The sequence below is a fragment of the Chiloscyllium plagiosum genome, unplaced genomic scaffold, assembly GCF_037043375.1.
Source record: "Chiloscyllium plagiosum isolate Xiang-an unplaced genomic scaffold, Cpla_swu_hap1 HiC_scaffold_30, whole genome shotgun sequence".
Classification (NCBI taxonomy): Eukaryota; Metazoa; Chordata; class Chondrichthyes; order Orectolobiformes; family Hemiscylliidae; genus Chiloscyllium; species Chiloscyllium plagiosum.
This window is the reverse complement of record NW_028270168.1, coordinates 23,368,268-23,393,709: the sequence shown is the minus strand read 5'-3', so window position 1 is coordinate 23,393,709 and position 25,442 is coordinate 23,368,268. Positions and strand designations below refer to the sequence as shown.

The 25,442-nt window shown below is 40.2% G+C and overlaps 1 long non-coding RNA gene across 2 annotated transcripts; it reads right to left on the bottom strand.

Moving 5' to 3' along the window:
- Positions 1-671: 671 nt before the first annotated feature.
- LOC122563425 (uncharacterized) lies at positions 672-25,205 on the bottom strand. 2 transcript variants are annotated; one of them, XR_015752210.1, is made up of 3 exons: positions 24,910-25,205; positions 22,597-22,641; positions 672-1,157 (listed from the first exon to the last, which is right to left on the bottom strand). It is a non-coding gene; the product is annotated as an uncharacterized LOC122563425 (long non-coding RNA). The 2 variants fall into 2 exon arrangements; XR_015752209.1 differs by lacking the exon at positions 672-1,157 and adding an exon at positions 19,730-20,423.
- Between the last annotated feature and the right edge of the window lie 237 nt (positions 25,206-25,442).

Below are 25,442 nucleotides of genomic sequence, written 5' to 3'. Positions count from 1 at the left end.
AGGATGCTCACACCTTCGAAAATCAGACTGCCTCCTTTTTAAGTCATTACTATATTGGGTACTCGTTATATCTTTCATTCGAACCAGTAAAGAAGATTTGTAGAACAGTGCAGTGATTGATAAGCTAGTTCCTATTATCTTCAGGTATAAGCACAGTGATAACTTGCTTCTGGGTCTGTTGTACTTCATGGACAACTAGCTAATGACCACCCACTTCCCTACAAATCTCTGACCTAATCTCCAGCAGTCATCTTGGATATTTTCTTTCAGTCTTAAAAGTTCTTTAATTTCTTCAGTCCATCAGCCTCCAGCTCCCTGTGGATATCTAATTTTCTCCTCTTCAGACCTGCTGTCATCATTTAGAAATTCTATCTTCACTTTTTCTTTTATCAGAATAATGTTTTACTGTTACTCCAGAGCTAGTATAGATGCAGAATGGATATATATGAAGCCCCTTGTCTCTAATTTTTAGGCAGCTTACACAGTTGCTAACTGTGTTTCACTGCCATTTGTATTGGTGCAATGGTTGATTGGAAATGTAAATCATCACAATAAAATAGCATTTGAAGGCCATTGTGTTTGTCTTCATCTGCATTGCTATCAATTAAATAATAAGATGAATACTTTTCGCTGAGTGTTTAAACAAAACTAAATAAATACATTTCTGTTTTTCAGTTTAGAGATGAAGTTTTTTTTAACTTTATTTAGTCAATTCACATATTATATTCCAATTTTCTCCTTTTGACTAGCTGAACTCTCTTGATATCATTATCAAAAAGTGTGATGCTTGAAAAGAACAGCCGGTCTGGCAGGAGAGTTGATGTTTCGAGCATAAGCCCTTCATCAGGAATAGGAGGGTGGGGATGCAGGGCAAGAGAGGCTGAGAGATAAATGGGAGGGGAGTGGGCTGAGGGAAGGTAGCTGGAATGCAATAGGGAAATGAAGGTGAGCGAGATGGTGATAGGTTGGTGTGCAGGTTGGAGCAGATAGGTGGGAAGGAAGATGGACAGGATAAGAGGACGGTGCCAAGTTGGATGCTTGGACAAGGTGGGGGTGAAGTGGAGATCAGAAAACTGGTGAAATCGACATTGATCCTCTCTTGATAGCATCAATACTCACTGGGGTAGCATGTTGGAAATCAAGTCCCCTGGAGTCATCTGAAAAGTTAAAGATTTTAAAATAAGTACACAATATTTTTCAGACCCAAGTTGACAAAAAAAAATCAAGTTTTTGTTCTTAACAAGAATTATGAAAAATTACAAGTAATTAGACACTAGCTTCAGATCTGTATACAAAACTACAAATTAAAACTCTAATCACCTTATAATTCACCCACCCCACCTTTCTGTCTCAAACGCACGCACACAAATAAGTGTGGGTGAAGTAAACTGGAAGGTAGCTCAGTGGCTCCTATTCACGAGTTGCTGAGATGATCCTTATGCTGGTTGGTACATTGCTTTTAAGTCATCTTTCTCCAGGTGCTTCCACTGGTTTGTAGGAGACACAAGATGACTGGTTCATTTATAAAACATCTCTGGTTTATCAGCATAACTTACAACAACTGCTGTAGGAAAGGTGAAACGATTTTCTCAGATTTACATTATTTTTATTGAATGGAATAGAGAGACAACTCCTGAGCTGGTGGAGATCAAAACATTTCTCTATCTTGTTCCCAGCCCATGCTGTTCTGTTACCTGAGAATCAATCACATGGTTGTTGGCAGGTAAAAAGCCTTTGTCATCAATAGCTGGTCACTAGTCCATAGACTAATCAACTTCTTGTTGCCACCCAGCATCTGCACACAGGACCCCTTTGCCCCGTTTGTCTGGAATGACTTCAATTATTGCTTGTTCCAACTGTTTGTTTATGTAGAGCTTGCCATGAGTGTCAAGTTACTCACTGTTCAAAACATGCAGCAGTTCTTTAAAGCATTGATTTTTTAAAAAGTTCTTTATCATTTCAGGCCATAATTTAAAAAAAACAAAAAAGAACTTGGTCTGCAAAGATCTCTGCCCTTAAAGTAAAGAAACGTCCTTTCAAAATGTGTTCTATTACACATTGATATGCAAACAGCAATACAAGACATAAATATTTGTTCTTCCTGCCCCTTACATAACTTACACAGCATTTCTGAAAGCTTTAAATTATTTTACCAGTTTACATTTGGGTCAATGCACCTGCAATTACATTATCTTTTCCTGTAAAAGAATAAATTTTTACATTAAATTATTGTAACAATAATCTCCATCTGAATAACTTCACATTTCAATTTTTAAACTTTTTAATGAAGGTCAATAGAAATTATGATTTCCTTGTTTCCATGTTGAATATAAATTTCAAATTGTTGAAGAATGTTCATTCCTTCACAGATAAATCAACTAGATATTTTATTGATAATAGAAATGTAATTGCAGTCAGAAAGACAGATTTGTACTCAATTCCCTGATTGAAAGTCTGCATTGATTCTGTTAACAGTGCCTCATTCCTTTCTGAGAATAATTTGTTGAAGGGTTACTGGCAAGCACCATTAATATCAAGGGCTAAAGAAATATGTACTTTGGTTCCATCAAATGGGTTATACTGATGTCAAGTGATACGCACAGTGGCACTGTGGTTAGCACTGCTGCTTCACAGTGCCAGAGACCCGGGTTCACTTCCTACCTTGGGCGACTGTCTTTGTGGAGTTTGCACATTCTCCCCGTGTCTGCGTGGGTTTCCTCCGGGTACTCTGGTTTCCTCCCACAGTCAAAAGATGTGCAGGTTAGGTGAATTGGCCATGCTAAATTGCCCGTAGTGTTAGGTGTAGGGGAATGGGTCTGGGTGGGTTGCTCTTAGGAGGGTCAGTGTGGACTTGTTGGGCCGAAGGGCCTGTCTCCACACTAAGTAATCTAATCATTTCGATTAGCGAATGCTTTAGCAAGGCTTATGAATCAATAGATAGCTGAGCTTCATAGCTGCATAGTGCATTTGGATAGAGTTGCAGCATACAATAATATTGGAAAGAACATCTGAGACATGGTGGAAGAGTTGTTTAAGCAATAAGAGTTTATTGGTTTAGTAATAAAGTTAATCAGAAGTGAATTTGCGAAAGCAAGAGCAATTTGCTTCAACCATATTGTTTGACAAGGACAAGTGACAGGGACAGCATAAATTACAACTTTAATAGAACTCCCTGATCTGAAAACATCACGAGAAATCATGTGTTTTTTAGGAATGTGTGGATTTTACCAGATATTATGCATAATTACAGTATGATATCTGTGTTTTTGACAAATAGAAACATAAAAACCTAAAATATAGGTGCAGGAGTAGGCCATTTGTCCCTTCGAACCTACTTTGCTAATCAATATGATTTGAACAGATCTCCAACTCAGTACCTTGGCTGTACTTTCTCTCTAGATTCTTTGATTCCTTTAATTCTTAGAATCATCCTTCTTGAAAATCTTCAACTTTTCCTGTGGCAGAGAATTCTACAGGTTCGTCATTCTCTGGAGGAAGAAATTTTACTTTATCTCTGTCCTAAAATACTTATCCTTTATCCTTAGATTATAACCCCTAGATGTTGCGAACATTCTTCCCATACCTACCCTGCATAATTCTTTTATAATATTTTAGGTTTCTATGAGATCCCACATTCTTCTAAACTCTAGCAAATATAAACCTAATTGGTCTAATCTCACCCTGAACATCAGTCCTGCTATCTCAGGAATCAGTCTGGTAAACCATTGTCACACTCCCTCAATAGCTAGAATTTGTTGCAGAAACAAGCAAACGTGATAGCGTTGGAAAAATGCTAAACAACCTTTGATAAACTGAAAGCAATCTTAATAAGTGAACTGTGGGGCCCAGTTATTCCAGCATTGCTGCCTCACAGTCCCAGGAACCCAGGTTCAACTCCAACTTTGGGTGACTGTCTGTCTGGATATCCCCGGGTGCTCTGGTTTCCTCCCCATGTGCAGGCTAGGTGGATTAGCCATGGGAATGTATGGTTACAGGGATAGGGTAGGGAGGGTGGGTCTAGGTGGGATGCTGTTTAGAGTAGTGTGGACCAAAGGGCCGAATAGCCTGCCTCCACACTGGAGGGATTCTATGATTTCAAAATGACAATTAATGATAAGGATTTGGTGATGGGTGCTGCAATAATGATCCAGGATGTTGAGTCAGGAATAGAGAGGCTACTAAAATACTTCCCTAAAACACAAAATAAATCATAGAAGTATTCTATCAAAGAAAAATTTGGGGTTGTTGGCTAGCAAATAATATCACCTAGTGACTGGCTTGCACTGATGTCCCTCAACATCTTTATCAGTTTATTCCTCCTTGATTTGAAGTATAAGGAAATATCTTCCTTTTGAAATAACTTTTCAGAACATCCAACACTTTCATTTTCCACTATCCAATCGTAGAGAAGGATTTTTATGCCTGTCCTGAGCCATCACTCTTTTCTTAATACATTCCAATGAAACATTCAAATGAAAAGCAAAATACCATTGATGCTGGAAATCTGAAACAAACATAGAGAATGCTGGAGAAACTCTACAGGTCTGGCAACATCTGTAGAGAGAGAGATAGATCTTCTGCAGCATTTTCAGTGTTTGTTTCAAAGAAACCTGTTCTCATTGTATCAGTGCTTCAGTTTTAGTATTTACTTCCTTTTGTTATGATCCCAACTGATGTTATCATCAGACAAGTCAGATCCCAGACAGAAACCTGGCCTGATCAGATTTTGATTTGATTTGGTTTGAATGATGTGGTCTCTAGCTGAAACATGAGCATGCAATGCTAGAGTTTGCTTTAACAATAAAACAGAGGTTAATTATTAAATGAAGAGAAAAAAATAATAAACCAAACTATATACGTACAAAAGTATACCTTCAAAGATTTTTAAACACACAGAAAAAGTATAATCCCACTCATCATAAAACATTACTTTACAAATTCCAAAAATAGCATTGAGTATAAGAGGTACAGTTAGTAAGTTTGCAGATGACACCAAAATTGGAGGTGTAGTGGACAGCGAAGAGAGTTACCTCAGATTACAACAGATGGGCCAATGGGCTGAGAAATGGCAGATGGAGTTTAATTCAGATAAATGCGAGGTGCTGCATTTTAGGAAAGCAAATCTTAGCAGGACTTATACACTTAATGGAAGGTCCTAGGGAGTGTTGTTGAACAAAGAGACCTTGGAGTGCAGGTTCATAGCTCCTTGAAAGTGGAGTCGCAGGTAGACAGGATAGTGAAGAAGGCATTTGGTATGCTTTCCTTTATTGGTCAGAGTATTGAGTACAGGAGTTGGGAGGTCATGTTGCGGCTGTACAGGACTTTGGTTAGGCCACTGTTGGAATATTGAGTGCAATTCTGGTCTCCTTCCTATCGGAAAGATGTTGCAAAACTTGAAAGGGTTCAGAAAAGATTTACAAGAATGTTGCCAGGGTTGGAGGACTTGAGCTACAGGGAGAGACTGAACAGGCTGGGGCTGTTTTCCTTGGAGCATCGGAGGCCGAGGGGTGACCTTATAGAGGTTTACAAAATTATGAGGGTCTTGGATAGGATAAATAGACAAAGTCTTTTCCCTGTTGTGGGGGAGTCCAGAACTAGAGTGCATAGGTTTAGGGTGAGAGGGGAAAGATATAAAAGGGACCTAAGGGGCAACCTTTTCATGCAGAGGGTGGTATGTGTATGGAATGAGCTGCCAGAGGATGTGGTGGAGGCTGGTACAATTGCAACATTTAAGAGGCATTTGGATGGGTATATGAATAGGAAGGGTTTGGAGGGATATGGGCCGGGTGCTGGCAGGTGGGACTAGATTGAGTAGGGATATCTGGTCGGCATGGACATGTCAGACCGAAGGATCTGTTTCCATGCTGTACATCTCTATGACTCTGTGACTTTATAAGCACTGAGTCAAAAGCATACCTGATACAATACTTACACCAGAGGGGGAAAAAAACCTTTTCCTAACTCCTTGCTAAACCTGAGACAACTAACTTTAATTTCTAGCCAGAAACACTGATAGCTTCTTCCTGGAGTTACCATATACCTGAGCATAAACATTCTTAGCTTCAAATCATCTTTTCACATTTTTATCCAGCATTTCTGGTTTGGAGCTATCACTAACTCCTTACTCTGAGTTAATCTAGTTTTACACTATTCTCTTATTCACAGGAACACTGCTCTATGTAACCATCTCCATCCCAAGATTCACAGATCTGCCCAAAACAAACTAAAAATTTTAAAAGTCTCTCCCCCTAATATATGAGCATCTCCCCTAAGCTTTAAAAAAAAACCTATGTCTATAGATTTCTGAGAGATTTTAAAGCATAATGGTTTACCTTGCTAAATTGTAAATTAGCTCTCTTAAATTGTTTTTAAAGAAATCGCCATGGCTACAGGTATACTTTATTAACTTATTATTAACTTCATATGCATGCAAAACCATTGTCATTAAGCCTCAATTAAAATAATTGAAATTAAAGTATGTATAAATCATAGAGTTTATATGATAGAAAGGACAAAATAATTTCAGAATGTGTTTGACAACTTCTATGTTGACTACTGCATCAAGTTTAACAGCACCTAATTAAGACAAAATGTTTAAACTGGGTAAAGATGCCAGCCCCATCAGTATTCCTGCAAGGTGTCACAGAAGGATGAGAATGGGATCAAATCAGCAGTCAGTTATTTCCCGTAATTAAATGTTTGACAAGAGAAATACTCAGTGGCTAAAGAGACACTCAGCCTGGTCTTGGCTCTACAAGCCTTTGGTCATCTACATACTTTTCGCTGCAGTTGTTTGATACGTATACAGACCATAACTTTTAATTTTTTTTTGGAGAGATTCTACGATAGGAATTTAATAATATTTCATTGCACAGTTGTAGCATTAAATTACAAATCAAATTTATTCAGGTTACAGAAAAATACAATATTATACTGGGTGCTTTGTTATGAGCAAATCTGAAAGTAAGACTACAAGGATCAAAATGGACTTGTGTAGAATATGGTTAGATACTCGCAGAGACATAGAGATGTACAGCACAGAGACAGAATTTTCAATCAACTTATCCATTCTCACCAGATATCCTAAATAAATCTAGTCTCATTTGCCAGCTTTGGCCCATATCCCACTAAACCCTTCCTATTTATGTACCCATCCAAATGTCTTTTAAATGATGTATTTGTAGCAGCCTCCACCACTTCCTCTGGCAGCTCATTCTGCACATGCACCACCCTCTGTATGAAAAAGATGCCCCTTAAGTCTCTTTTATATCTTTCCCCTCTCACCCTAAACCTATGCCCTCTATTTCAGGGCGGCACGGTGGCACAGTGGTTAGCACTGCTGCCTCACAGCGCCAGAGACCCGGGTTCAATTTCCTGCCTCAGGCGACTGACTGTGTGGAGTTTGCACGTTCTCCCTGTGTCTGCGTGGGTTTCCTCCGGGTGCTCCGGTTTCCTCTCACAGTTACAAAGATGTGCAGGTCAGGTGAATTGGCCATGCTAAATTGCCCGTAGTGTTAGGTAAGGGGTAAATGTAGGGGTATGGGTGGGTAACACTTCGGCGGGTCGGTGTGGACTTTTTGGTCCGAAGGGCCTGTTTCCACACTGTAATGTAATCTAATCTAATTTATTTTTGGACTTACCTACCCAGGACAAAAGATCTTGGCAATTCACCCTATCCATGCCCCTCATAATTTTATAGAACCACTATAAGGTCACCCCTCAGCCTCTGTCACTCAGCCCAAGCCTATTCTGCCTCTCCCTGTAGCTCAAACCCTCCAACTCCTGCAACATCCTTGTAAATCTTATCTACACCTTTTCAAATTTCACAACATCTTTCCTATAGCAGGAAGACTAGAATTAAATGCAGAATTCCAAAAGTGACCTAACCAATGTCCTGTACAGCCACAACATGACATCCCAACCCCTATGCTCAGTGCACTGACCAATAAAAACAAGCATACCAAAGTCTTCTTCACCACCCTGTCTACTTGTGACTCCAACTTCAAGGAACTATGAATCTGTACCCCAAGGTCTCTTTGTTTGGCAACACTCTCCCAAACCTTACCATTAAATGTATAATTACAGCCCAATTTGCCTTTCCAAAATGCAGCTACTCACATTTAATCTAAATTAAACTCCATCTGCCACTCCTTGGCACATTGGGCCATCTGATCAAGGTGGAAAATCTTTGTGTCTAATGTAATCGAGTTATTACACTCAATATAAAGTAGAAATTCTGGTAAGTATGTTGATAGGGAAAAAAATGCCCGTTAAGCATATACTTTCATTTGGAGGGTGGTGTGGGGGTGGGATGAGGGTTTAAACATATTATTATTTGGGAATATGTACAGATCAACCTCGATTATCCGAATATCAATTATTCAAATTTCGAACTATCTGAAGAAGATTTCAAAGTCCCACAAAAATGTTACATCAAAAAGGTAAGTGTACTTGATTTATCTGTACTAAAGAACGTGAAAATGCTGGCAAAAACAAAGAAACACAAATTACTCATGCATCAGCAACAAGATATTTTTGAGGTAATGAATAGTTACACAAAAGTGTAATTTTTGCAAAAGTAAGTGTTGTACAGTACAGGGTATTCCCATCATTTTACCAGGCCATTCATGAAAAAAATGGCCGAGAAAATAAACACATGTGCGAGGCGGTGCTATCGCAATATTGAGTTCCTGGAAAATGATAAATGCTCTTGCGATCACAGAAGTTGTTCGGGACCTTGTTTAATGGCTTCCCTTGTTTAAAGTAAAATCGATTATCCGAATAATCAATGATCCGAACGAAATAGTGCCCACCCACCTCGATTATCCGAACGAGGTGGGTGGGCACTATTTCGTTCGGATCATTGATTATTCGGATAATCGAGGTTCCTCTGTATTTTAAAATAGCAATAAATAGGTTTTATTTAAGGTAGCATTGTTTTAAGATGTTAGAATGTCATATTTAAACAGGGAAGTCAAGTATAATTTCCAATGCAGCGTGTGACTTAAGGCAAATTGCTAGATTAACTCTCTGGGATGTTAATTAATAAAATACTTAGAAATATAAGCTTTTATAAGATATTTAAAGACAAACCTGGGGTCCACAATCAGGTTTCAGTTGACAAGAACAGTTTTACACTAGAGTTTAATTTGTGGCAGAAATAAAAGTGAAAAGTATTGGAGAAACACAGGCCAGGTAGCAACTGTGAAGAAAGAAAATGTTAACATTTCAAATCTACATAAATCTTTTATGGAACTCTCAGTCCAGGCTTTTAGAGCTGCAAAGAAGTCTTAAACCTGTTATGGTAGTTTAATTATACAATACTTTTCTTCAAGTTCAGTAAGGAAAAGTCAGTAAAATAGCCAATGTCTGTGTACCACTTTGGGAAGCATAATGGAGAGAATCACAACAGGTAATGAAATATATAAAATGTTTCCCCATTTCTGGAAGGCTTCATGAGGTGTCTGGGGAGGGGGCCTGTGAAAGAGTGATTTGGGAGGGAGGGGATCTCCGAGATGGGGGATGTCCCTGCCCCAGGTAGATGAAGGCACAGCACCTCAATGGCAGAGTGATGGGAACTGGGGGAACCTTGAGAGGCCTGGATCGGATGAACACATAGATCTCGGAGGGTCATAGGAGGTGATAGAGTTGGGGGGGGGGGGTGAGGTGAATAGGAGCTGGAGGAGCTGATAGAGATAGAGAGGAGTGTAGGAGCTGAAGATGTTGATAAATATAGGGAGGGGATGTAGGAGCTGGTGGAGGTGATGGAGATAGGAAGGGGTGTAGGAACTGGAGGAGTTGATAGAGATAGGGAGGGATGCAGGAGCTGGAGGAGGTGATGGAGGAAGAGAGTGGTGGAAGGGCTCAAGGTGTTGATAGAAGCTTGGAGGGGCGTAGGAGCTAGAGGAATTGATAGAGACATGGAAGGGGTATAGGGGATGGAGGAAGTGACAGAGATAGGGAGGGGTGTAGGGGCCGGAGGGGGTTACAGAGACAAGGAGGGCGTGTAGGGACTGGAGGAGGTGGCTCCTCACAGCGATCGGTGGCAGCATCAGCAGCAGCAAAGGTGATCGGTGGAGCATGTCCCAGAAAGAGGCTGACCGAATCTCGAGCCCAGGGCTAGGCCCAGGGAAATAAGCTACTAAAACCTGGACTTTCTCCTTTGCTTTTGGATAAGGACTTAAAGATCTGTCCGTTGTTCTTTTTGCTCTGTTTCTTTTATTTCTTTTATTTCTTCTCTTGCTTCTTTTAAATTCTGGTTTTGTGTTTTATGTTTTAAGAATGGCAATTTTGTATACTCCTATATTCCTCTCTTTGAGTACATGTGGCAATAAAATCCAGTTCTAATTCAAAAGGAAATCATTGCAAATTGAGAATTAAGTAAGGAATTAAAGAAGTAAGAAATGAAAGCAATGAGAGTAATACTTCAATTGGATTGAGTATCTGTAAAGGATGTTGCAAGGAAAAGGGTGATTTTTTTTGTTGTTTAATTTAAGATTTTTCTAAATTGCCTTGTAAAGCTTTGTTTTTATTTCCTCTGTTAAAAGAATATTCACAGCCTCATGTGAATATATTCAGTGATTGACCATCATGGCATCCAAACTGCAATAATAAAAATGAAGATCTATCAATCCAGGGATTCACTCTGAACTCTGACATATCCAGTATTACCATCAGTTGGGATCATAATAGGGGCTTTCATGAATATCAGAATCATAGAATCCCTACAGTGCTGAAGAAGGCCATTCAGTCCATTGAGTCTACACCAACCCTCTGAAGAACATCCTACTTGGGCCCACTTCAACCCTGTAACCCTGCATTTCACCTACTTAGTCTGCATATTCCTGGGCAATTTAGCATGGCCAATCCACTTAACCTGCACATCTTTGAACTGTGGGAAAAAATCCACCCAGTCAAGGAGAATGTCCAAACTTCACATAGACAGTCCCCCAAAACTAGAATTGAACCCAGGTCGCTGGTGATGTGTGACAACAGTGCTAACCACTGAGCCACCATGGGATGAACTGTGGAACAAATATGTGAATGTACTGCCAGAGGAAATGATAGATGTAGGTACAGTTATAATATTTAAAAGACATTTGGACGTGTACATGAAGAATTGAGAGAGAGAGAGAAAGTAGTGAAAAATAAGAAAAACTTCTCACTTTCCAAATTTAGCACATTAAAAAAATCTCTAAAAATAATTCACTACCTGAAGGAATGAGAATTATGATTACAGCCATTTCTTTTTCTGTATCAGAGGTTTGTTAGCATTTCATTAACGTTGCTGAAGAATGCTTCATTACTCATGAAACTTAACTTACTACAATGCTTTTAACAGGTAATTAATGTGCAGATCCAACAAGTTCTTAAAAATAATGATAGATAAAAGTGAGATACCAGTTGTATAAATCAACTCAGCATTAAACTTCATTACCCCCAGTATGTGCTAGATCATGTGAACGTTATTGAAGCCAGTGGCATTAAGACACTATTATTTCAACAGTAATATCCAGCAAAGTAATTCTACTGCGATCTTGGCTGAGTGCTATTAACTGAGCAGAAAACTGAGAATTGAACATAGAATTAATCCATAAGTTAAGATCCATCACATGTTGTCCTTGCATTGACTGTCTTCAAGATTGTGAGCCTGTGAGGGTTTGTCTCAACTGGGGGCCATAAACAAATGCTGCAATATTTACTTTTTGCTGAGGAGAAGTTTTAGAATGAAAACAGTTTCAAAGTGCGTAAGTTCAAAGATAAAGAGGACTAGGGATTGGATAAGAACTGAAAGAATTGTGGATACTGCAAATAAGAAACAAAATTAGAAACTGCTGGTTCTGAGGAAGGGTCACTTGAAGCAAAACATTAACTGATTTCTCTCCACAGATGCTGCCAGACCTGCTGAGTTCTTCCAGCGATTGCTATTTTTGTCTCTGGGATTGGTTAATTGGAGAGGTCAATTTATAAATGTGGTTCAGTGGCTAGCAGTGACTTGCCTGTGAGTCAAAAGGTCATGGATTCAAGTCCTACTTCACATCCCTAAATATATAAACCAAATAAACTGAATGGAGTGTGAAATAACTGCACAGAGGCTGGTGTCCCGTCACCAAGTCACCCTTTAATCACATGTGCATAGTACATGAGCTCTGGCCAAATAGCTCAGAGCCAATCCGTAGAGTGAGGAAACTTTCTGAGACTAGTATTTTATATACTTTTTATTTTATTAACCAGTACAAATTACAAACAAACAATTAACAATGAACAGCAGTTTACAGGGGAAAGGGGTGGCAAAGTCAGACCCCAAATCCCACCGTACAACCCGTTCACAGGGAAAAGAGGACAAACCTGAAATCCCACCTTATTATATCAAAAAGGAAACAGTAGACGCAGTCATATATAGACAGTCTGATAAACTGAACAATAAAACAGTCTATATATCATAGACACTCCTAGCAACCCAGCAAACCACCCAACTCTCCCACCTTCCGACAACACAAAAGCAGCCCTCCCCATGCCCTTCCGGCTCTGGGTCCGCCCAGACACATCTGTCAACCACCTCTAGGACAGCCCATCCTGATTCTTTTCCTCACTCCAGGACGACAGTGATCAGAGTGGCCTACCCACCCTCCTGCTTTTGGGGCAGCCTATCCACCTTCCAGTTCTCAGGATGGCCTACCCAGAATCCTCTCCAATATACAGAGTCCACTCCCGAAGGCAGCAAATGCAAACCCCACAGCACACACACAGGTATTCAGTCTCCATAGAGGCCTCGTCTATCCAGAGAGAACCAGGCCCACAAACAGGAATACAGTTCATTGTAAAATGTGCAGCTAATGCAGTTAACTCACAGGGCATGGTCCACTCCATCAGGCAGGGTCCACTGCAACAGGCAGAGGCAAATACTCACCTCCCAGACACACACAGTTGTTCAATCTTTACACAGGCCTAGTCTACCCACGAAGGGACAGGCCTACCCATTGAGGAACAATTCATCTGGAAAGGTGCATTATCTCACAAAGCCTCAATCCAAACACCAAAAAGTGAAAACACACACAAAAAAGAAAGAAATCCAAAGTGCAAGAGCTAAGCCCTGCCATAAAATCAGCATTGTCCTTTTCTCCAAATAAAAGAAAAGAGTAACACACAGGCTGTAACCAGCCAGTGAAACAACAGTTCCCTAAAGAGAATTGAAATACACATGTAACACATTGACTGTATAGATCAGCAAGTTTACAAATCAGTCCTCAATTAAAAAGAGCAATACCAGTTAATAAATCTGGCTGTATAGATCAGCCAGTTCAGGAATCAGGTTTCTCCCAAAACAAACAGAAACCAAAAGTAGCAGTATACACTGTTTGTGGCCAGCCAGCACTGCGTCAGTCCCTAGAGCGAGGAGACTCTCTGAGACTAGTGGTTTATTTTTATTTTTGCCCCACACTATCACCTAACTGCGATAATGCTTATTTTCCCCAGCACCCATGTCGTGTGTGTGCAGGTGTAGGAAACAGTGAAGAACAACAAGTGTGTAAACCTTTATTTATATTCCACCACCAGGAAGAAAGGAGACTCAAGAGTGGCCAGCGACAAGCAGTGCCCTTCACAACAAAGGGTATCATCAAAAAAAAGTGAAGGGGAAAGCAGGGATTAAATCAAGATAGATTTGGAGGGGGAAATAAACACTCCAATATTAATGTTTTTTGTTTTTTTCTTTTTCTCCTTTTCCTCTTCTTTTAAAAATTGTTCCCCACACAACCGCCTAACAACAGTAGTGTTTATGTTTCCCCAGCACCCATGTCATGTTTGTGCAAGTGTCGGACAGTGAAGAACAACAAGTGCGTAAATCTTTATTTATATTCCACTACCAGGAAGAAAGGAAACACCAGATTGGCCAGTGACAAACAATGCCCTTCTCATCAAAGGGCAATGCTGCGTGATCAAAATGTGAAGGGGAGGGCAGGGATTAAATCCAAATAGAGTTGGAGGGGAAAATAAAGCACTCCATTACTAGTGTTTTATATCTGTCATCCAGAGCACCCTGACTGGCCCAGGTTCACAACCCCAATCAAGAATCTAATATCAATGAGATCCACCTGGCTCCTGTTCCAATTTCTACAAGGTTCTATCTTGTTTGAGATGACTTATTTTATTTAACCAATATCCAATCTTTCCTTCTGGGTGGATGTAAAAGATTACAATAGTCCACCTTAAAGAATATCAGAGAATGTTGCTTCCCAATACATCTTTGTCCTGACCAATATTTATGTTAATTATCATCTATATCAATTAATGGGGTGATTTTCTTCCTTTCTGTTGGTAAGAATTTGCTGTGTGGAAATGGATGCTGCCATTTCTACATCTTTTGTCTTTTAATGATTTTGCTGCAGTTCAAATATAATTTAGAGGCTCTAAAGCCACATGGTATGACATGAAAGATGTTACTTGCTCTTGCACTCCCATCCTTGCTTTTTCCCTTTCTCACATGCTTTTTCTCACCTGTGTGCTCCCTCTCCCTTCCTTTCTTTCCCATTATTTTACATTCCAAGATCCTGGTATGTAAGGCAAAACCACAAATCCCAAAACCTTAGCTTGATTCTTCAGTTCTGAGACTGCCTTCCTGCTTGGTCAAGGGTAAGACGATATAAGAATGGGCCATAGCATTCATATATAGTCAAATAAATTGGATATCTAATGCTGTTATCATCATCGGATGCTTAACTGGCCTTTGCTACATCAAGTGTAAGGTGTCATTTTTGCATTGAATATGTACAATTGGTATTAATCGACCTCTTGATGTTGGATGTCTGTCTCTCTAATGATCAACAATCTGAAACCTTACTATTGCAAGGTTGGCACTCAGTATCCATTCTTGGTTGGCCTTCATAAGCTGGTGGCCGGCTTTTGTACTACTACAGTCTGTGCAGTGAGAACACTTCCACAAAGCTATCATGTTGTGAGATTCAGGACTTGAAATGTTAACTCTGCTTTCTCTCCACACTTGCTATCAGATCTCAGTTTCTCCAGCAATGTTTTGGTTTTATTTCATATTTCCAGCCTCCATAGTTCTTTATTTCCTTTTGGGTTTTCATGTGCCTTCTGATGTCTCGGAGGTCACAAGTTTCAGTCATATTACTGAAGGATTTTTTCGGATGGAGTGGAAACGTTGAGCTAAACACATGCGCAGAGGTAAATATTACAAAGCTAAGCATTTGCCACATAATTTGCTTTGAATAATAAACAGTGCAGGTGAAGTTATGATTTCCAGAGTTTAGGGTTGTGTGCTCAATATAAGACTGTTCTCCCAAAACCAGCCAGTGAAGTAAATGATGACTTGAAGAAAAACATGCAAATGCTGGAAATCTGAAATATAATCAGGAAATTCTAGAAATACTCTGCAGATAAGGCAGTATCTGTGGAGAGAGGGAAGCCTGGTCAACATTTTGAGTCTGTGATGTTCCATCACAATCCTCGCAAAAAGATTAAGTTCCTGAAGTATTCACACTACTTCCTTTTTCCACAGATGTTGCCAGAATACCCACTACAGAAAGATCCCAGTATTCTCATTACACTCTTAGCATGTTTCGCAGATCAAATACTGTGGAAAAAACTCACTCCCAGACCTTTGAACTTTACTGGAATCCTATTGACAATATAATTGTAGCACCTTAATCTTGTACCTGGTGCGGACTGGTGTGTGGTTATTCAAGCAAATGTTTAACAGAGGGAGAGAATAATGAAAATTAAAGCACAGTAGCAAAGTGAGACTAGAGAGAAAACATTCCAACATGGCAAGCCCTGATTTAGCAGCAGCACTAGAACCACCACTTTAGAGATAACAAGGTACAGAGTGGAAGCAACAATATGTTAGGTCTCTGCAGGGCAATCCTGCCCATTTTAATTACCATGCCTTACTGGATTGAGCTAAAACAGTCATGACATTAGCGGCTACTTCTGGATTGTCCTGTCTGATCAGAGAGTGTGGCCTTGATGATGGATTGCATCTGTCACTGGAAGACTTTCTACTTGAATGGATCCTGGCAGGAGGCAAAATGGCTGCAGCCAATAAAGTTGCTCAAGGCTGGAGAGAGACAAAGCATATCCCAGCACTGACTCTCCGACTCTTAGCTGGAGGAGATGCTGGTGGAAGTGAGAACTAGAAGGTTGTTTCCTGTGGACAGCAGGGAAGAAGAGAGGAAAACCACACAGAGTAAACTACTGTGCATTGAAGTTCCACAAGCTATTAGCAACAGGAGTTAAGTTCCAAGGCACAGTGTCACAAGAGTTTAGAGGGATATGGGCCAAATGCTGGCAAATGGGACTAGATTAATTTAGTGTTTCTGGTTTACATGGATGAGTTGGACCGAAGGATATATTTCCATGCTGTACATTTCTATGACTCTATGACTCATGCACAGACTCCACCAACACCGTTATAGATACACACACTCACCTGCAAAATGTCCCAGTAAATCCTATAAGTGGACAAGATCACATTAAGTTTCTGACCCACTGGAATATGACCTAACCCATGGCAGTTAAAATTGTGCTCTTGGATTTTGGCTTAAACACAACCATGGTTTCTGAAGCTGCTTATTACCTCCACCATTAAGTGGTTAATGGGTTAAAATCACCATTCTGATACAGTTATAGACTGCGTTGGCTCCCAAAGAGGATAATTTAAATATTTGTGAAGTGCAGTCACTGTTATAGAATGCAGGCAATCAAGTGTATTTGTTTTACGTAAGAACCATTTTACATGTTTTCTGAGAACCTATTTACAATTTAATGTGCAGAATGGAGAGTGAGATTGGTACCAATAAAGTTTTAAAATATTATTTGAAGACGAGCAGAATTCTTGCTCTGTGACTCAAAGTCACTATCACACACTCCCTGTATGCAAAGTTGGCATAGTGTCAGATTAGCAGAAGGGACAATGTGCTAGTCCTTGCACTGAGTTCTCTGTGTCATTGTGGAAAGCACCAGACTGGGGGCTGTGATAAAAAAAACAACCTCAGCAGGCCTGGCAGCATTCTCCTGTGGAAAGAGAAATAGAGTTAACATTTTGAGTCCAGTATGGCATTTTGTCAGAACTGAGTGGGAGCTGAAGCTTTAATTTTCCACCCTCCTACACTGTTTGGGGAGGCGATAGCCTAGTGGCATTATCACTGGACTGTTAATCTAGAGACTCAGGTAATGTTCCAGGGACTCCTACTTCAAATCCCACCATAGCAAAAGGTGGAATTTGAATTCAATAAATATCTGGCATTACAAATCTAATAGCTGTTATAAATCCATTGCCATTTGTCAGAAAACACTTGTGGTTCACCAACATCCTTTAGGGAAGGAAATTGCAGTCCTTACCTGGTCTGGCCTACATGTGACTCCAAACTCACAATAAATTGTTGACTCTCACTGTCCTCTGGGCAATTAGGGATGGGCAATAAATGCTGCCTAGTCAGTGACACTCTCATTCCTGTTAAAGAATAAAGAAAAACACCACCCGATTTTTGCCCAGAACCAGTGTAGCAAGGGAGGGTTGACCTGCTGTGATTTCCAGCATTTTTATTTCCCTGAGCAATGACTGGTTTATTCCAAGTTTATGCTTGGAAAGATTTCCTTTCCTTAATGTTTCATGAAACATTCTGCACATTGTTCTTTGAGAATGAGTCATATGATTTTATTGCAACTGCCAGAGGAAATGTTCACAATCATTTGAGTTGTCTCAACAAGCAAAATGATGAGATTAGCTGTCAGTTGATACTTGGTAAAAATTGCTCAGTTTTTTGAAAGAATCGCGATGGGCTGAACGATCTCCTGTATGATTTTAGTTATTACTTGGCCAACCACATTTGCTTTCATCAATCAGAATTTAAATGCAAAATAACTGTTACAATCCAGTTGGGAAAGTGCTCTGATCTTCAACCTCCCAATACCCTTGGGGTCACCATAAAGGTTAATCATTTTATTAAAATCCTCAATTTACCTGTCTGATGGTTAGAACCTGTACTTCACAAGAACTGCTACATTTATTACAAGTGTATTAGTTTACAAGTTTATTCTCTTTTCCTTTAGTTATCTGACAAGAGGTCAGATGGCATTGGGAGTAGCATATGATCCCAGTGTAGACTTGAGGGATCCCGGGGGGGACCTTGTGGCAGTGTGGGTGAGCCCAGTGTAGACTTGAGTGACCCCCTACTTACTTTACTCAGGCAAACATGGGACCTGGTCTCAGAAGCGGCGGCCGCTACATCGGTGAAGATGATATTGGCAAAGTAGGCCCAGTGACAGAGTATGCTGCCTGAGGATCAGTAACTCCATCATTGGTTGGATTCAGTGTAGGCAGTGGTGAGGTGGTGGAAAAGGAATGATGATGAAGGCATTGTTGATGATGACCTGGCTCAAGACTGATGGATTTTTGTTAAGTGATACCTTTCTATTGTTTGTCTTATTCTTAAACTATTCACTGGATCATGGCAACAGTAGAAAAGCTGTTTCTCTCACTGTAAAATACAAGGACAATAAAATCATTCAAAATCAAGTAAATAAATTCTAACCACAGGCAAATGATTATGAGCCAGCAATGTATGACTCTACTAGTTAAAACTCTAAGTTCCTTTAAAATTCTGATACACATGTACAGATAGACAAACAAAAAAAAAGAGTTGGCGTTATGGGTGGATGGAAAATGAACACAATTCAATAGCATCAGCCGACAGGCTTTCATATACTGTTCCTTTTGCTTCCCAAGACCTTCCATTCTTCAATCCCCTTTCTCAAGGTTCTTTCACTTGCTCACATGAGGAATATGCTAATCTGCATGACATCTTTATGAAATCCTGGCCAGGCAACATAGTTGTTTAACAATGCTTGCATTTTCACCACTGCCATAAGATTTTCACGTGCTACAATATGTCCTTATAATATCTGACCAGCACCATTATTTGAGATTAATCATCCATTCTTCACCTGGAGATCTGTGAGAGTCCAGTTCCTCATCAGAATACTGTTTTTAAGGTAATAGCACTCCAGAACTCCTTCGGCCTCAGCTTCAGTGAGAGCTGTCTGTGCTCACTTACTTAACTGCAGATCTGCCTCTTGATCCTCAATTAATGAAGACATGCCAAATATTCCTCTTGAATTATCCTCATTCTTAAAGAGAGTTTTTTTTCTACCCTAACATACTTTTGCGGTATTACTGTGACCTCTGGTGATGGACTTTGTTTAGCCATTGCCCTGGTTACTAAACACATTGGAAAAATACACAACCTATTTTTATAACTGTCCTGTCTCTTTAGCATCACTCAAACTTTCCATGATTATAGGTAACACTCTAAATTTAACTCCAGCCACATCATTCCCCAGGAGTAATCACAGGCACTGGTACATCCGCATGTACCTACTCTGACTACCAATAATCTAGATGACAAGTTACACTCCAATTAGATTTTATACAATGGGACCAGGATGTACACATCTAGATATTAGCTTTTATTGAACCCTCTGGAGGGGAAACTGAGCTCTTCTCCAGCAAGATACTTTGAGTGGCCGCTGGGCCCCTTATCATTGTCATTTCCCTGCCTGCATCATTCAAAGAAAAAGGGATTATTTTCCCTTTATACATAAACTTAACATATAACTCATCTACTACACTTACTTCTTCTGCAATCACACAGCTTTTGGATTTAGATTTAGGCTTTATTGTAAAATATACTCAAGTAGAGGGTACAAGAGTACATTGAAAAATATACAATGCTTTGGTACAAGGTACCTGGGTACAAAATATTAGTTACAGAAATAGTGGAATAAAAAAAAGTTAAAAAGTTCAGCATTACAGTCTTCTTAGCGTAAAAATAGAAAAATAAAGAAATGAAGTTAAAGTGTCAATCATTACAGTCCTTTCTTGAGCCATGGCCCTGCAGATGCTCCAAGCTGGGCATCCCCAAGAGGTATCGCTCTCCCCTGAGCTGGGATAATACCCACCCAGGTAAGCCAGACTTCATTGCTGCTCGCAGTGGCCCCAACCATCACATCACTGTTGATAACCACTGCTACCATCCCTTGCGGCCAACCACCACCATCCTTCACCACCGGTCACCAATCACCACTCGCCTTCACCAGTCTCTTAGTTAAAGTTGCAACTTCATCTGCGGCAATTTCCTTTTGAATTCCCTTTTCAGACTCAAGCTTATGAATTCCAGTTAGTATTTCCTTGCAACTTCTAGCATTCGAAACAAATGTGCTCCACTTTGTAACAATAGAAACACTTTAGTCTTTGATTTTCAACTTCAGAAAGGACAGTTCTGAGGATGATCAGATGAAGGAATTGGAGTGGAATTTGCAGCGATCCATGCTTTACCCTTGGTACTTGCTTCCTTTCACTTTTCCAGTTTTTTTTTCTTTCTTTCCCTTCCAAATTTATAAGGCTGGTGAATGAAAGGTTATTTTTAAGAATCAACTCATAATCATCAGCCATTATTGCTCCCTATGTAGCAGTTGCAAACTTTTGTTGCTCAGCATAGGTTCTTATTATGGAAGTAGTGAGCTTTTAAATTCCTCTAAGAAAATTAATCTTTCTCTGAACTTCAAACATTCAATTTCTAATAGGATGATAGAATCCTACAGAGCAGAAAGAGGCCATTCGGTCCACTGAATGCGCACTGATTCTCTGAAAAGCATCCTACCTCGACCCAATCCCCCACCCTGCATTTACCACGACTACTCCACCTGTCTAGACACTAGGGGATAATTTAGCTTGGCCAATCCACCTAACCTGTATATCTTTGGACAGTGGAAGGAAACTCACACAGCCATGTGGAGAATGTGCAGACTCCACACAGACGGTCACCCAAGGCTGGAAACAAACCTTGCACTGTGAGGCAGCAGTGCTAACCACTGTGCTCACCCAATTCAAATTCAACATAGGTTTGTCCTCAGACAGTAGCCCATATGCAGCTAATATCCCTGTTTTTACAGTATTAAAATTTGGGTGGCACGGTGGCTCAGGGGTTAGCACTGCTGCCTCACAGTACCAGAGACCTGGGTTCAATTCCCGCCTCAGGCAACCATCTGTGTGGAGTTTGCACATTCTCCCCGTGTCTGCGTGGGTTTCCTCCAGGTGCTCCAGTTTCCTCCCACAATCCAAAAATGTGCAGATGAAGTGAATTGGCCATGTTAAATTGCCCGTAGTGTTAGGTGAAGAGGTAAATGTAGAGGAATGGGTCTGGGTGGGTTGCTCTTTGGAGGATTGGTGTGGACTTGTTGGGCCTGTTTTCACACTGTAAATAATCTAATCTAAAAAAATCTATCAACAACTTCTCTGGTAACGGAGTGTAAATTTTCTGACCTTTACCTGTCAACTTACACTGTATGTGGAAATGCCTAGTCTTCCTTTGACCAATTCATTTCCCCTACTACTTTCTCAAAGGACATAAAGAATGCCTCCACATACTTTTCATCAAATTTTGTTAGGGCTTGTACGAACTTAAATACTTCCTTACCAGACTTCAAACTATGACTCAGTCTCCCCATCACAACCAGAATCAGCATCTGTTGTCTCTTTTCTCAACTGTAGCACTCTAAGCTTAAACTTCCTATCTCTTTTTCTCTCTGTAATTTTAATTCTGCTTTTTCTCATTTGCTTCTTTCTTCCTTTTGGAATTCCATCACTTTTTTTATGTCAGGTTGCTTTAATTTCTCCTCATGTTCAAGCTGCTTTAAACAACCTAATACTATTTGATTCCAATATTTTACTACTTAAAGTACCTGGCCTTTCTTGTATTTCGACTAAGCCCAAATGCTTAGTAGTCAATTCTGTCTGCCTTCCTTAGTTTTGCAGGCAATGCTAACCCTAACTTACTTGCCAACTCAACCAACCAGGCCTTTTTAGTTACACTTAAGACTTCCTGGAACAACTCTGTTACCTGCAGGGATTTTATAGCAATTCCCAGCTATTTCTTCTTTGGAATACAAAGTCCCAAGATTACCTGTCTGATGAAATCAGGCTAACTGAAAGCACTGACCAAGTTCCTGTAGTTCAAAAGAATAATGAAAAGAAATATACTTATTACAAATAAATGAATTGTAAGGATAGAAAAATTATCAACTTATAACATGTAATTCTACTAGTTAATTCCTACGTGCACATATAGACAGATGTGTACAATAAAAAAAGTGGTATGAGTGGAGAGAGAAATAAACATAGGTCAATAGCACCAGTCCACAGGCACAGGGCAATTGGTACACTAATTGCAAGGTCTCTTAGTGACTGGTTAAAGGCAACAGCTCACAGCAACTGGTGGGAGAAAACACCTGCCTTCCTCAGGCTCCATGTAGTTTTACTGCAGAGATGAAGAGATGTATTCCAACTGTCAAGAGGTCTCCCAACCTGTTCACCTGCTGAGAACCCTATCATAAGACTGTCATCTGGCTGACAACGTCTGGCACCCACAACTGGTCACAACTGTACAAACTAATCAGTTCCCATTGTCTCTGCACATACACCCCTGAGACAGGCTGTCTTAACACACACACACACACACCAACTGCTTGCAATACAACAGTGTAAACATAAATCACCAATGATTTCCCATAACTTACCTTCAAAAGTGCAGCAATTAAAAGCAGTCCTTTTCCCATTTTAGTCTGCAATCAAAAATACAGAAAAACAAAGTGATGCAGTCTTTACGGGACATGCATAGTCTACTATACCATACAAAATGAGATACAATTGATTTTACAAAAAAGTCTTGGGTATGTGGTGGAACAGAGGAACCTTGGAACCTTGCATGGTCTTCTGAAAATGGAGTCACAAATAGACAGGGCAGCGAAGGAGCTTTTGGCACACTGGCCTTCATCAGCCAGGCCACTGAGTATAGAAGTTGGTAAGTTATGTTCCAATTGCACAGAACATTGGTGAGGCTGCACTTGGAGTATTGTGCTCAGTTTTCATTACTTTGTATAGGAAAAATATCATTAAACTGGAAAGAGTGCAGAAGAAATTTACAAGGATGTTGACAGGACTCAAGCGTCTGAGTTAAAGGGAGTGGTTTGACAAGCTCGGATGTTTTTCTTTAGAGCATAGGAGACTGAGGGGGATCTTATAGAAGTGTATGAGATAATGAGAGGCATGGATAGGATGAATGCACTCAGTATTTTTTCCAGGGTCCGAGAATCAAGGACTAGAGGACATCACTTTGAGGTTAGATGGGAAAGAATAAATGGGAATCTGATAGACAACGTTTTTACAAGGAGGGTGGTATACATATGGAATGAGCCACCAGAGGAAGTGGTTGAGGTGCATACATTAACAACTTATCAGGCATTGCGGAAAATACCGTACATGGATGGGAAAGGTTTAGAAGGATATGAGTCGAGAGTGTGATGCTGGAAAAGCACAGCAGGTCAGGCAGCATCTGAGGAGCAGGAGAATTGACATTTTGGGCAAGAGTCCTGATGAAGCGGTCTTGCCCGAAACGTTGATTCTCCTGCTCCTCGAATGCCGCCTGACTTGCTGTGCTTTTCCAGCATCCCACTTTAAACTCTGATCTCCAGCATCTGCAGTCCCCGCTTTCTCTTTAGAAGGGTATGAGCCAAGTGCAGGGAAATGGGGTTAGCATGGATGGACATTTCGTTTAGCATGGACCAGTTTGGGCCAAAGGGCCTGTCTCTGTGCTATAGGTCTCTATGACTCTATGAGAAGCTGTTTGTATGACCAGTCCAAGAACTGAACCCATGAAAAATGCACCACAAAAAGTGGCACTACTCATTTCAATATTGACAGCAACACAGTGCAGTTTCAAAACTAACTTTCAAAGTAAGATTGAATGGAGGCCAATGTCGAATAATTTCAGTACCTGCCCTACTGATGTGCATGACATGATGTGGGGTTACCCAAGAAGCATGGTCAAGTATATTTGTAATGCTCCTTTGCACATGAGCAAGTTGAAAAAACTATCACCACGGTCAGCACTTCCTGTCCTCAAGTCCTCTTCTATGTCCATATCACTAAGGAGGTGAAATTCCACTTGGCAACAACTTTAGCAACAAGATAAGTAAGGACAAGTCCAACCCATACTCCCAGTGAATCGTTTACCGAAACCATTGTTAAAATTTCATGTCTATGTGGTGTTCATTGGTATAATATACACAAATAGATAATGCAGCCAACATAACCTTACAGCACAGAGTTCTAGTAATTGTGCAGGGTGGTTGCTAAATTGAAAAATAACGCTAATTGTGGGGTACTTCAGCTATAAGTGGAATGTAATACCTCGGCTATGGCATTATGAGAATATAATGGCTCATTATCAATTAACAAGGATAATGCCCTATGGAGCCACATTGGTATTTGTTATTGACGTTAGCTAATATCCAAAGGGCAATAGAGCATGGAGAACAATGGGCTTTTATCCCACGTTTACGATCCAATCAGAAATCATAAAGAGATTAGCAGAGGTTAGAAAATCTGCTGTGCCTCAGGCTGGGGAACATAATCCCTTAATCGATGTGAAACTCAGCTAAATGCCGAAGAGCTTCCATTGTCTTTCTTGTGGCTCACCTGGGAACAGAGGATTATCTTGTAATATAAACGACTCGTCCAGCTTTACATGGGACATTGTCAACATTGTAATTCTTTTATCTGACATGACTATCCTATGACATCATGAGCATTTCAGACATTCTAAGGGAACTGCTCATCAGTGACCAGAAGCAGTCAGGGAGGTATTTCAACTTGTACTTTAATAGCAGTCCTCACTGTTCCTCACAGGTATGTGGGAAAACCTCTTTTATAAAGAGAGTGCTTTTTTCGATGGTGCAAAGTGCCTCAAATGTAGGGAGAGGAAGAATCACAACATTCTCCATACAGAAATTGCAAGATAGAAAAGTCAATAACTTGCATTAACATAGCACCTTTCACAACCTCAGGATGATCCAAAGAACTTAACAAGCATTGAAGTGGCTTTTGAAATGCTGCCAGTGTTGGAATGTGAAGAAACATGGCAGGCAACTTGCTCACGTCAAGATCCTGCAGACAAGATCTGATCATCTGTTTTTACGATGTTGGTTGAGGAATGCAACCGAGGACTTTTGTAGAACTTTACAGGTTCAACACATTATCAGAAACAAGGCGATAGCTCATGGGGCGAAAATACACATTGCTGGAGAAACCTTAATTAACCTCTGCGCCCAGGCGATAGGAAACCAGGAGCTCAGTCAGTGTTCTTGCTCCTGTCTCTATTAAGTGATCTCTACCAGAGAATGGGAGTGCAGGTGTAGATAACAGCTGAGGACTTTATTGATCTTGACCGAGTTATGTTCCACTGTTCTCTCTGCAGACTTCCACGCACAATCTTGTAACCTTGCAAATACTCATTGTCCAAGCACACATCGAAAGACCTGTGAACTGGACAATGAGATGGAGAGATATTAGTGCCCATATAACT